Source organism: Stomoxys calcitrans, chromosome 1 (assembly GCF_963082655.1).
Source record: "Stomoxys calcitrans chromosome 1, idStoCalc2.1, whole genome shotgun sequence".
NCBI classification, from domain to species: Eukaryota; Metazoa; Arthropoda; class Insecta; order Diptera; family Muscidae; genus Stomoxys; species Stomoxys calcitrans.
Window position 1 is genome coordinate 270,131,857 of NC_081552.1, and position 12,311 is coordinate 270,144,167.

The 12,311-nt window shown below is 36.9% G+C and overlaps 1 long non-coding RNA gene across 1 annotated transcript; it reads right to left on the reverse strand.

Annotated features, from left to right (window-relative positions):
* Positions 1–3,177: 3,177 nt before the first annotated feature.
* LOC131994199 (uncharacterized) lies at positions 3,178–10,657 on the reverse strand. The gene is made up of 2 exons (XR_009396527.1): positions 10,361–10,657; positions 3,178–4,455 (listed from the first exon to the last, which is right to left on the reverse strand). It is a non-coding gene; the product is annotated as an uncharacterized LOC131994199 (long non-coding RNA).
* Between the last annotated feature and the right edge of the window lie 1,654 nt (positions 10,658–12,311).

Sequence of the window (12,311 nt, forward strand, 5' to 3'; positions counted from 1 at the left end):
GTATATGTTAAGGCCGTCCCAAAATTGACAATTTTAAGACAAAACAATGTTTTCTTCAGCCTTCTAGGGTCCCCAAATTTTGCATACTTATTGCAAAACACCTCAACATTGACCATGTAGAGTTTCGTGTACAAATCTCTATCCGTTCAATAGTTCCAGAATTATATCAAAGTTTTTTTTCGATTTGGCATCGCTGTGCAAGTGTTGGTCATCCCCCCGCTCTGCAGAATTGAAATTGATATCGAAACATACAAACAACTATTTACGTGTGTATGCCTCATACGCATAACATGCGGGGAGACTATCCATCTCCGAGGTTGTAGACAAAAACCATCCATGGCGTGCTTAATTCATTTAGGCCTCCTGGTTTACAGCCATAGCAGCCAGAATGAAAAGGCCACTAATTTTGCTATGGTTTTTTATGTGTTCCACAATAGTTTCGAAAGGTATCATCAATAACAGAATGAAAAGTGTGAATGAAAATATGCGCCCAATGGACTGGTGTTTGTGGCTGGACATGTGAATGAAGCACCCTCTCGCCTAGACCATCAGCCATGTCCTTGTGCTAATACTTGTTTGGTACGTTAGAATGATTTTAAAGACCAAGCACTGAGCAACTCGTAGCTTACCACACTTTCAGCAGGTTCCTCCCTCTCAAACAAATGAAGCATAGCGTCAGCCGTTTACCAAAAACAGCAATCCACTCTTGACTTTTTGTTGTATTTATCCTCCGTCCGGCTATCTATGTCCCAACTAGCCTTGTGTTCAATTAGTTAATGAAAATTTTTTCCAATTTGACTTTAATACAAACAAAACGGTTTAGAGCTGTTGTTGCTATTCGTTTGTTCAACACCCTACACCTTTTCAGGTTCAACTATACTGAAAAGAGCTCATAGTGAATTTCTTTTGTATCGGTTAATTTTGCAAAAAGAAACCCAGAAATATACAATTCCTCCAATTTTTTTTAATTGACATTTGAATCAAATTTTGTACAGAAATAACATTTTTACAAAATAGACTATAAAAAATAAAAATTCGACAAAAATTTCTGAAGAAATTAACATATATATATAATAATATATATAAATATATAAAGGGTGATTTTTTTGAGGTTAGGATTTTCATGCATTAGTATTTGACAGATCACGTGGGATTTCAGACATGGTGTCAAAGAGAAAGATGCTCAGTATGCTTTGACATTTCATCATGAATAGACTTACTAACGAGCAACGCTTGCAAATCATTGAATTTTATTACCAAAATCAGTGTTCGGTTCGAAATGTGTTCATTCACCGTAACGTTGCGTCCAACAGCATCTTTGAAAAAATACGGTCCAATGATTCCACCAGCGTACAAACCACACCAAACAGTGCATTTTTCGGGATGCATGGGCAGTTCTTGAACGGCTTCTGGTTGCTCTTCACTCCAAATGCGGCAATTTTGCTTATTTACGTAGGCATTCAACCAGAAATAAGCCTCATCGCTGAACAAAATTTGTCAAAATTTGAACACATTTCGAACCGAACACTGATTTTGGTAATAAAATTCAATGATTTGCAAGCGTTGCTCGTTAGTAAGTCTATTAATGATGAAATGTCAAAGCATACTGAGCATCTTTCTCTTTGACACCATGTCTGAAATCCCACGTGATCTGTCAAATACTAATGCATGAAAATCCTAACCTCAAAAAAAATCACCCTTTATATATATATATATATATATATATATATATATATATATATATATATATATATATATATATATATATATATATATATATATATATATATATATATATATATATATATATATTGAAAATTTTTTCTTGTTTATCTGTTGCAGTCATGTTTTGTCTGAAAAACTTTAAATTTCTTTTCTCAAAAATTATGGAAGCAATCTCTCATTTTTAAGGAAACATTTTTTGATAAATATGCTTCAACTAGTCCTTTTAAGGGTAATTAAAGCAAAGAATAAAAAATTTTGTAAAAACGCATGAAGTTGGGCAAATTTGATAAGAATTGCGCCCAGTGTGGGATCCAACGCGAACAAATGTGTTTGACGGTCAAATGTTCATGCAATATTGAATGTATGCTGGTTCCACTAATGCCTAAGGTTGTCTCAATCTTACGATAGGTCACATGACAAGCTTGCAATATCAGTTGGCGCACAGCATCAATTGTTTTTGGAACAACAATTGATTTTGAACGACCTTCATAAAAATCCAAATCCTTTACGGATCGGATGAAAATTGCGACCTGTACGATAGGCATATCTAAATCGTATCAGAAAGTGATTCGGAGTCGATCGGGCTACGCACCCTTTCTTCTGGCTGCTACAAACAAATTCCCTAAGTTACAATACCCTGTACAAAAGTAGTTGTGTAGGGTATAAAGATGATCAATTTTCCAAATTTTTATACCCACCACCGAAGGATGGAGGTATATTAATTTTGTCATTCCGTTTGCAACTCATCGAAATATCCATTTCCGACCCTATAAAGTATATATATTCTTGATCAGCGTAAAAATCTAAGACGATCTAGCCATGTCCGTCCGTCTGTCAATTTAAAAATTGAGATATTGAGCTGACATTTTGCACAGATTCTTTTCCATAATCAGGTTAAGTTCGAAGATGGGCTATATCGGACTATATCTTGATATAGCCCCCATATAGACCGATCAGCCGATTTAAGCTTTTAGGACTATAAAAGCCATATTTATTATACGATTTTGTTGAAATTTGGGACAGTGAGTTGAGTTAGGCCCTTCGACATCCTTCTGCAATTTGGCCCAGATCGGTTGAGATTTGGATATAGCTGCCATATAGACCGATCTCTCGATTTAAGTCTTTGGGTCCATAAAAGGGGCATTTATTGTCCGATTTAGCCAATATTGCGAAAAGTGAATTGTGTTAGGCCCTTCAACATCCCTCTTCAATTTGGCCCAGATCGGTCCAGATTTGGATATAGCTGCCATATAGACAATCTCTCGATTCAAGGTTTTGGGCCTATAAAATGCGCATTTATTGTCCGATGTCGTCGAAATTTGGGACAGTGAGTTGAGTTGATGAAATGCGCTACTTCGATGAAATTTTTCATGCACAACATCATAGATGGCATTAATCGCTCGGTTCAAGGTTAAAGACTTTAATAAACCCGCCACATAAACCCATTTGAGATCACAGAATGCGCAGTTTTAATTCCATTTCGACTACATTTAGTATAGAGTGTTATATACTCGTAAGTACCGCTTACTAACATGGACAGCAAGTATGATGGGTTCAATGTCTTATATGGTCACTAAATTTGCTTGATCTCCTGATTTTATTTTTTTAGCTTCGATTTTGATGAAATTTCGGCAAGAAACATTCAATGTGAAGGCGTTTTTCAAAATTCAAATTTCATACCAATGCAGGGCATACGTAATTCGAGTTGGCCGATCTCCACAATATCCTCTTTACTTTGTTTCACTCCACGGCCATGTATGTCCTGCCTCCCACTGTCATATCAGTTTTCGTTTATAGCGTGTTTTCGGTCACTTGTTTCGTTGCTGGCCTCTGCGCTTTTACTTTGTAGCAAATATTGTAAGTTTTTTATGTTCATGATTTAAGATTAATGCCATCTATTTCAGTTTGTTACGAAAATGGTAGTTAACCACAAAAAATTGCTAGTTTCCCGTTGTTGGAATAGCGCGAAGTCGTCTTTGTCATTCCTCGACAGCTGTGGCCTGGAGTGTGGGTGGGTGGTGATGGTGGCGTTATCATTTATTTGCTCGTTTTGATTATTTCGATGGGGCTTTCTGTTTAAAAGTACTCGAAGCCAAAAACAAAAGCTGCGACATGTTAGCGGGTTATTAACTATTGACAAAAAAATTAAATAAAAATTCAAATGGAATTCTCTTCGTCTGCCCTTGTTGGTGAATTCTTGGTAATTGATAAGAGCGCCATAGGCCTCCGACTCCCTTCCTTTGCTCCGTGGTCGATTTTAAGTCTGTGCGTTTGATCATTAAAACCGAAAAGGGGAGTGGCATGCGTTTTATATGGAAATTTTATATCGAATAATTTTTACTAAAATTTCTTGGATTTGTGTTGAGTAGCTGACATTTTTCTGTAGGCTGATTTATATTATTTCCATTTGTATTGAGGAGTCCATATACACACTCATCGTGTGTGGTGTGTGCATAAACATTAATAATTTTGTGGGAAAATATTTACCTGATAAGAGGGCATTAACAATTTTGTATTTATTAATGCCTTACATATTATGAAATGTCCCGTCAAGTAGTTTGAATATTAAAAATGTATTTTCTCGTGTCGTGGTCTGATATGGATATTTTCTCTGAAATATGTTTAGATAACATTTGCTTGTAATATCACCCTAAACTGGGTACTCATTATCTGTCGAAATTTTTTGCGCGGATGACATCAGTGTCATACTAATGGATACCAAAATGGATACTGGAATGAAATTAAAGTAAAAATCGCATTACTAAAAATGAATGAAAAATTGAAGACAAATTATTCACAATCCCTTTGTATTTCATTTGAAACAATTCATGCATTAGACTCATGATATCGATCATCGGCACAAGTAAGTTGCATGTAATGTTGATATATAGAGTTCCAGATATACAAGAGATATCAAAACGATACCTCTCATTACACCCAAAAAAAGTTTGAGGCATTTTAACGAGAACCAAAATACTTTTATTACAAAGCTTTTCTTTTATTGTAACTATAAAACGTTTCGCTTCAACATATCAAACGTTAGCCATAATACAGCACTATTGAATAAAACTATTGGGTTGCCCAAAAAGTAATTGCGGATTTTTTAAAGGAAAGTAAATGCATTTTTAATAAAACTTAAAATGAACTTTAATCAAATATATTTTTTTTTTTACACTTTTTTTCTAAAGCAAGCTAAAAGTAACAGCTGATAACAGACAGAAGAAAGAATGCAATTATAGAGTCACAAGCCGTTGAAAAAATTTGTCAACGCCGACTATATGAAAAATCCGCAATTACTTTTTGGGCAACCCAATATATTTTTATATATTCCCTTTAGCAACTTCGCCACGGTAAAATTACCTTTCATTTGTTTTAAAACCAAAAACACTTAATGGCAAAAGTGTTTCGATAGCCGCAAACTATTATTCATTCCTCGACCCATAGTTATTCTCTTGTGTCTCATCTATTAAAGAGAGAAATCGCGGGTGACTATTTAAGCGTATAGACCAATAATGGATAAAAATGATGGGTGGATAGTGAACTCGAAAATTTACCAGTTTTAAAGTTTCGCCACAGGTACGTCGAATGACAAAAATCCTTTGAGCAACATGGAAGGTTTTTAATATAATTGTGCATCATAACATCGAAATAAAGCCAAATTTATTCTGGAAGAATTTGAATTGCCAACTTAGATCTTCTTATAATTGGTAAAAATTTTAGTTAGAATTGTGTTATAACATTAAATTGAACTTGGTAACCTTTGCACAATCTATTTTTAAATTAAAAATAATATACGTCTACATAAGCTTGTCGTTAACTTAATTTTTAAGTAAAAAGGCTTTAAGTTCGGCCGGGCCGAACTTTGGATACCCACCACCTCGGGTATATATGTAAACCACCTTTCGTCAAATCCGGGGAAAAATGCATACCTTATGACCCATAGCAGATATATCGAAATATGTTCCGATTTGGACCAAATACTAATAAGTAAAAGTCATTGTTCAACTGTATAAAACAAAATTTTGCTCTTTTATGTAGCTATATCTAAAAACAAACCGCTCTGAACCATAAACGACACGGATGTCGAAAAGCTCAACATACGTCACTGTGTCAAATTTCAGTGAAATCGGATTATAAATGCGCCTTTTATTGGGCCAAGGCTTTTCATCAAGATATAGGTCTATATGGCAGCTATATCCAAATCTGGACCGATTTCGACCAAGTTGCTGATAAATGTCGAGCTTAACACAACTCACTGTCCCAAATTTCGGCGAAATCGGGCAATAAATGTGCCTTTTATGGCCCCAAAACCTTAAATCAAGAGATTGGTCTTTATTGCAGCTATATACAAATCCGGACCTATCTGAGCCAAATTTAAAAAAAATATCGAAAGTTTTATCACAACTTTCTGTCCCAAATTTCAGCGATATCGGACAGTAAATGCGCCTTTTATGGGCTCAAAACCTCAAATCGAGAGATCGGTCTATATGGCAGCTTTATCCAAATCTGAACCGATCTGAGCCTAATTGACAAAGGATGTCGAAGAGCCTAAGACAACTGACTGTCCCAAATTTCAGCAAAATCGGATAATAAATGTGGCTTTTATGGGTCCAAGACCCTAAATCGGAGGATCGGTCTATATGGTAGCTATATCCAAATCTGAACCGATCTTGGCCAAATTGACGAAGGATGTCGAAGGGGCTAAGACAACTCATTGTCCCAAATTTCAGCAGAATCGGATAATAAGTGTGGCTTTTATGGGTCTAAGACCCTAAATCGGAGGATCGGTCTATATGGGGGCTATATCTACATATAGTCCGATTTGGCCCATCTTCGAACTTGACCTGCTTATGGACAAAAAAAGAATCTGTGCAAAGTTTCAGCTCAATATCTTTAGTTTTGAAGACTGTAGCGTGATTTCAACAGACAGACGATCAGACGGACGGACATGACTAGATCACCTTGGATTTTTACGCTGATCAAGAATATATATACTTTATAGGGTCGGAAATGGATATTTCGATGTGTTGCAAACGGAATGACAAAATGAATACACCCCCATCCTTCGGTGGTGGGTATAAAAAAATGTTAACATATATGTTATACTGCCACAGATATAATCTTTTCATATTTCTTAACAGACATTGGTTCTCAAATTTAAATGTCATATCTTTTTCCAAATTTCCTTCATTAGATTTCCATATTGTTATTATCGGTGCTTATATCGCCAATGATGATGTCTCCCTATTCTACTCCCAAATACCTCTCTCTCACTTGTTTATCTTCGCCCAGAGTATGGATATCAAATTCGTGTTATACTCCCAAGTACCTTTCATTTGAGCTCCATATTGCCATGCTGGGGGTGTTTTTTGGGGGTTTTTTGGGCTATCGAAACTTTTCAGGTTCTTTTTCTTCCCTCAAATACATTTCATTTGAATCCTATTGCCTTGATCACAAAATATCTCCTTTTTGCGGTGTGCTTTGGAGGAAGCGCTCCCACCACGACAATTGTTGCCTAAGGTGGACATCAATTTCCGGGTCTTAAACAGAAGCCAGATGGCACCGGTTCTTGTTTAAATACTGAGTGCATATGATGCTCGATATGGCAATGCGAGTTTTTGACGCCTACTACAACTACAACCATGGATCCATTTACAACTTCAGTAAAACTTTTTTAAACATTTCGCATCCTTCAATTTTTGTTGCCTATTGGATGGACATTTTGCCACCATGCTCAGACGAGTTCATTCATGTGAAAATTATGGCTAACCTTTTTCTATTCGAGTCGACCCAAAATAAGCCAAGCCAAAATAATTTTTGTTTTTCTTCTGTTTTTTTTTTTTTTTTTCTTTTGAAACACTACTACTTCAAGGTCTCAAGACAGGCTTCGCTCATATTGGCCATGACAATTAATTTCCCATCCCCTGGATCTCCTTCGCAAGTACTACTTCACACAAATATTCAATTCGTGTTTCCATGATTAATGGTATTCGAATTTATTTTCTCACTAATTTGTCACCAAAACACACCACCGAATCTCACAAATGCGCTTTTCAGATGATCATGCACCAGGACAGCCAAGCGATGCGAGGGGGCAATCGCTGGCCAACTGTCGGCGGAAGGGGGGTAAGGGAGGGGGCAACACAACTAAATAAATATTATAAATAATGAAGTCTATTAAGCAAGTGACAGATGAGTTGCCCGTGATTGATCACTGCAATAAGCATAAACCACTTTTGTTATCTCTCACTCTGTCTGATCGACCGGCCGGCCAGCCTCCGCTCACCATCATCGTCACAATGTCACTTGCCCCCGAGTCCGATTGACGCCGTGATTGCCATGGATGGCTGCTGTTGTCAGTGATGTCTGCCTGCCACAGAACCATTAAGTCGTTGCCAATATGCCCCGTCTCTGGACGAGTGAGTGACGGGCAGAGTGGCCCGCGGGTAGCTGGCAAATCCAACTGATTCTGGCTGCTGGCGCAAATGCTAACTGGACCCAGAGTCGGCAGCTGACGTCGAAGAATAAAAGTGCCCCCAACAGACCACATCAAACGCTGCATATTAAATAGCTACAGTTATGGAGTGCGATGTCTTTTTTTCTCTACAGATTCGACTTTTATGATTTCTCTGGGATATCTCATGATTTGTGAGTGTATGGAGTGAGTGCACAAAAAGGCGACATCTTGACGACAATCATAAGACGCTCAAAAGCGAATAAGAGTAACAAAGCTGAGTTAGTGAGCCTCAAACACTTTTTCCGTATTCTTGGCTAGAGGTGATAGTGGATTAGGCCAATCCGTGCACCACTCTATCAACATGGTCGAATCGCACAAGGGAACATAAAAGCGGGTGAAATTTAGAAGGCCTTGGCAAATGCAGTCGTAGGTATTTAAAAAACTTTTGTTGTCAGACATGTGTTTTATAGACAGCAAATAAATTAGATTCTAACAATCAATGTTGAATATTACAACTGTTGAAATAGGGTGACGAGGTAATGTTTAGTGGGTCATATGAGGCACAGAGAAAACATTTTTGCAAATCAAACTGATCTTGGGTCTTGACTTCTTGAGCCTCTAGAGGGCGCAATTCTCGTCCGATTTGACTGAAATTTTGCATGTAGTGTTTTGGTACCACTTCCAACAACTGTGTTAAGTATGATTTAAATCGGTTTATAATCTGCTATAGCTGTCATATAAACTGATCTTGGATCGTGACTTCTTGAGCCCATAGAGCGCGCAATTCTCATCCGATGAAATTTTGCACGAGGTGTTTTGTTATGACTTCCAATAACTGTGGTAAGTATGGCGCAAATCGGTACTTAACTTGATATAGCTCCCATATAAACCGATGTGGGATATTGATTTCTTGAGCCCCTAGAGGGCGCAATTCTCATGCAATTTGGAAGAAATTTTGTACAAGGGCTTCTCTCATGACCTTCAACACACGTGTCTAATATGGTCTGAATCGATCAATAGCTTGATACAGCTCCCATATAAACCTATCTCCCGATTTTGCTTCTTGAGACCCTACACGGCGCAATTCTTATCCGAATGAACTGAAATATTACACAATGACTTCTACAATGTTCAGCTTTCATTTATGGTCCGAATCGGACTATAATTTGATATAGCTCCAATAGCAAAACAGTTTTTATTCAATATTCTTTGTTTGCCTAAAAAGAGATACCGCGCATAGAACTCGACAAATGCGATCCATGGTGGAGGGTATATAAGATTCGGCCCGGCCGAACTTAGCACGCTCTTACTTGTTTAGCTAATAACTTTTTGGCAACACTGGTTTAAGCAGCTAACGCACGTTTCGTGTATTGTTTCACTTTCAAACATCTTCAGTTTGGTCTATAATTTAACCGTCTGTTAAACGTACAACGCTTGCAAATTATTGAATTTTATTATCAAAATGCGTGCTCTGTTAAGAAAGTTCATCGCGCCCTTCTTCGACGAAGCGACGAAGCTCATTTTTGGCTCAATTGGTACGTAAATAAGCAGAATTGTCCATTTTGGAGTGAAGATCAGCCAGAAACATTGCAAGAGCCACCAATGCATACAAAAAATGTCACAGTTTGGTGTGTTTTATGGGCTGGTGACATCATTGGGCCGTACTTCTTCAAAGATGATGCGTAACACAACTGTGAATGGTGAGCGCTATCGTAAGATGATAACCAACATTGTTTGTCCAAAATGCAAGAGCACGCGTAATTATTGAGAGACGAGTTCGGTGAACATTTTATTTCATGTTCGGGAAGAGTCAATTGTCCGCTTAGATCGTGCGATTTAACGCCTATAAACTATTTATGTTAAAGCTCATCTCTATACAGACAAGCCTGCTTCAATTGACGCACTGAAAGATAGCATTGAAGCATTTATTCTTGAGATACCGGTCGAAATGTTGGAAAGAGTATGCCAAAATTGGACTAAGCGGATAGACCAACATGTCAACATGTGCATGAAATAATCTTCAAACATTAAATTACATGGACCGTGCTATCGATTCAAATGAAGATTTTACGAATTTTTCTGAATTTTAAGTGTTTTTTTTTTTTTGGAAAATTTTTCTTTAGTTTTAAGAAGATCACCCTTTATAAAGAGGCCCAAAAAGGCTCTTAAAATACTTACTCCTCTTCCTAGTCTTTACAATGCGGGCTAAGTACTGCCAATGGAAATCACCGTTTGTCTCTAGCTGAAGATTATAATTGAAGGAAAGACATAGACAGACAAAAACACAATTTGACTGAGTGCTACTGTTTTTCTTGGGTTATTCCATGATTGTCTTATTCGGTGATTTATGATCTTTGATGTATACTCGTAGGTTGAGGCTACTACAAACAACATGGTGACCTTTTCCATTTAAATACTTGCATCGTTTTCTATCGATTTCAATCTTCCACATCGTCTTGACCAAAGTTTAGCTGAGTGATTGAATTGTGCTTCATATAAAAAAATACATATTTGACTTATAAAATGTCAAACAAAAAATACTACATATGATGAAATAAATGAGTTTTTTATAATTATACATTTCAAATTACATACATGGATATTTCAAATCAAACAACTTAGTTAGCGTTAGCGTATTTTTTTTTTTTCAATCCAATAAAACACCCAGATTTGCAACATGTATTCAAGTTATTATTTGTTCTATTAATTGACCTTTGACATTTACTTTTTACAAATAACTTTTTGTAAAGTCAAATTTTGCACCACTGTAGCGTCTCTCCCACTGTCCTCTTTGCAGAAAAATGGTCCGATGATGCCAACATTCTATAAACCATACCAAAATCGAAATGCATCGGTAGTTCTTGCACGGCATGTGGCTATTTTCACCCTAGATGCGACAGTTTAGTTTCTTTACGTATCGTTTGGCCAGAAACGAGCCTCATTGCTGAACACAATTTTTTGATAGACAATGAATTTCCATCGACATTTGTCACTTAAAGCTGGTACCATGTTCGATTTTCGCGAAATTTTTTCGTGATTACTTTTCTATGGTAACCGATTTTGAAGCAAAAAAAATTCTGATTTCATTCAGTAGGATATTCCCACATAGCTTATGAAAGAATTTTATTTGTCTGTTACCATCGCGAAAAACATGTGTTTTCAACTGGGAAAAAAGAACACACAACCATCCAACAGCACGAATATTGATTTGAAGTCGTTGCTCTATTGTGAGTTACTACATGAGGAAATTGCAGAGTATACCGAAAACTTTTCCCCTTCACGTTTGGAAACAATCATCAGTCAGTGCTGCCACCCCGAAAAACTTAACTCACTCTTTGTATATTTATACCCTACGGTATAGTGGTACAGGCTATTATAACTTAGTGAATTAGTTTGTAACATCTAAAAGAAAGAGAGATAGACCCATTGATAAGTATACCGATCGACTCAGAATCACTTTCTGATTCGATTTTGCTCTGTCCGTCTGTCCGTCCGTCTGTCCATGTTAATTTGTGTACAAAGTACAGATCGCAGTTTTCATCCGATCGTCTTCAAATTTGGTACAAGCATGTTTTTCAGCCTAGAGACGAAGCCTATTGAAATTGGAAAAAATCGGTTCAGATCTGGATATAGCTCTCATATATATGTTCGTCCGATTTCAGTAATAATGTAATAAAATAGTCATTTGTTGACCGATTCTCCCGGCAGTTGGCAGGAAGGATTTTTTTAACGACTGTCGATATTACTGACGAATTTCATGGAAATCGGTTCAGATTTAGATATAGCTCTCATATGTATATATCGCCCGATTTTCACTCCTAAAGCCGATGCAAGCACATTTATTGCCCAATCTTGCCAAAATTTTGCAAAACGCTTTCCTCGACGACCTCCGCAGTATATGAGGAGTTTGCTCGAAATCGGTTCAGATTTAGATATAGCTTTCATATAAATGTTCGTCTGATTTTGAGAAGTATTGCAAAAAAGTGATCATTTGTTATCCGATGCTGTCGAAATTTTGCAGGAAGGATTTTCTTATGGCTCCCAATATTACTGGTGAATTTCATACAAATCGGCCCAGATTTAGATATAGCTGTCATATATGTATTTTGCCCGATTTTCTATTTAAGTG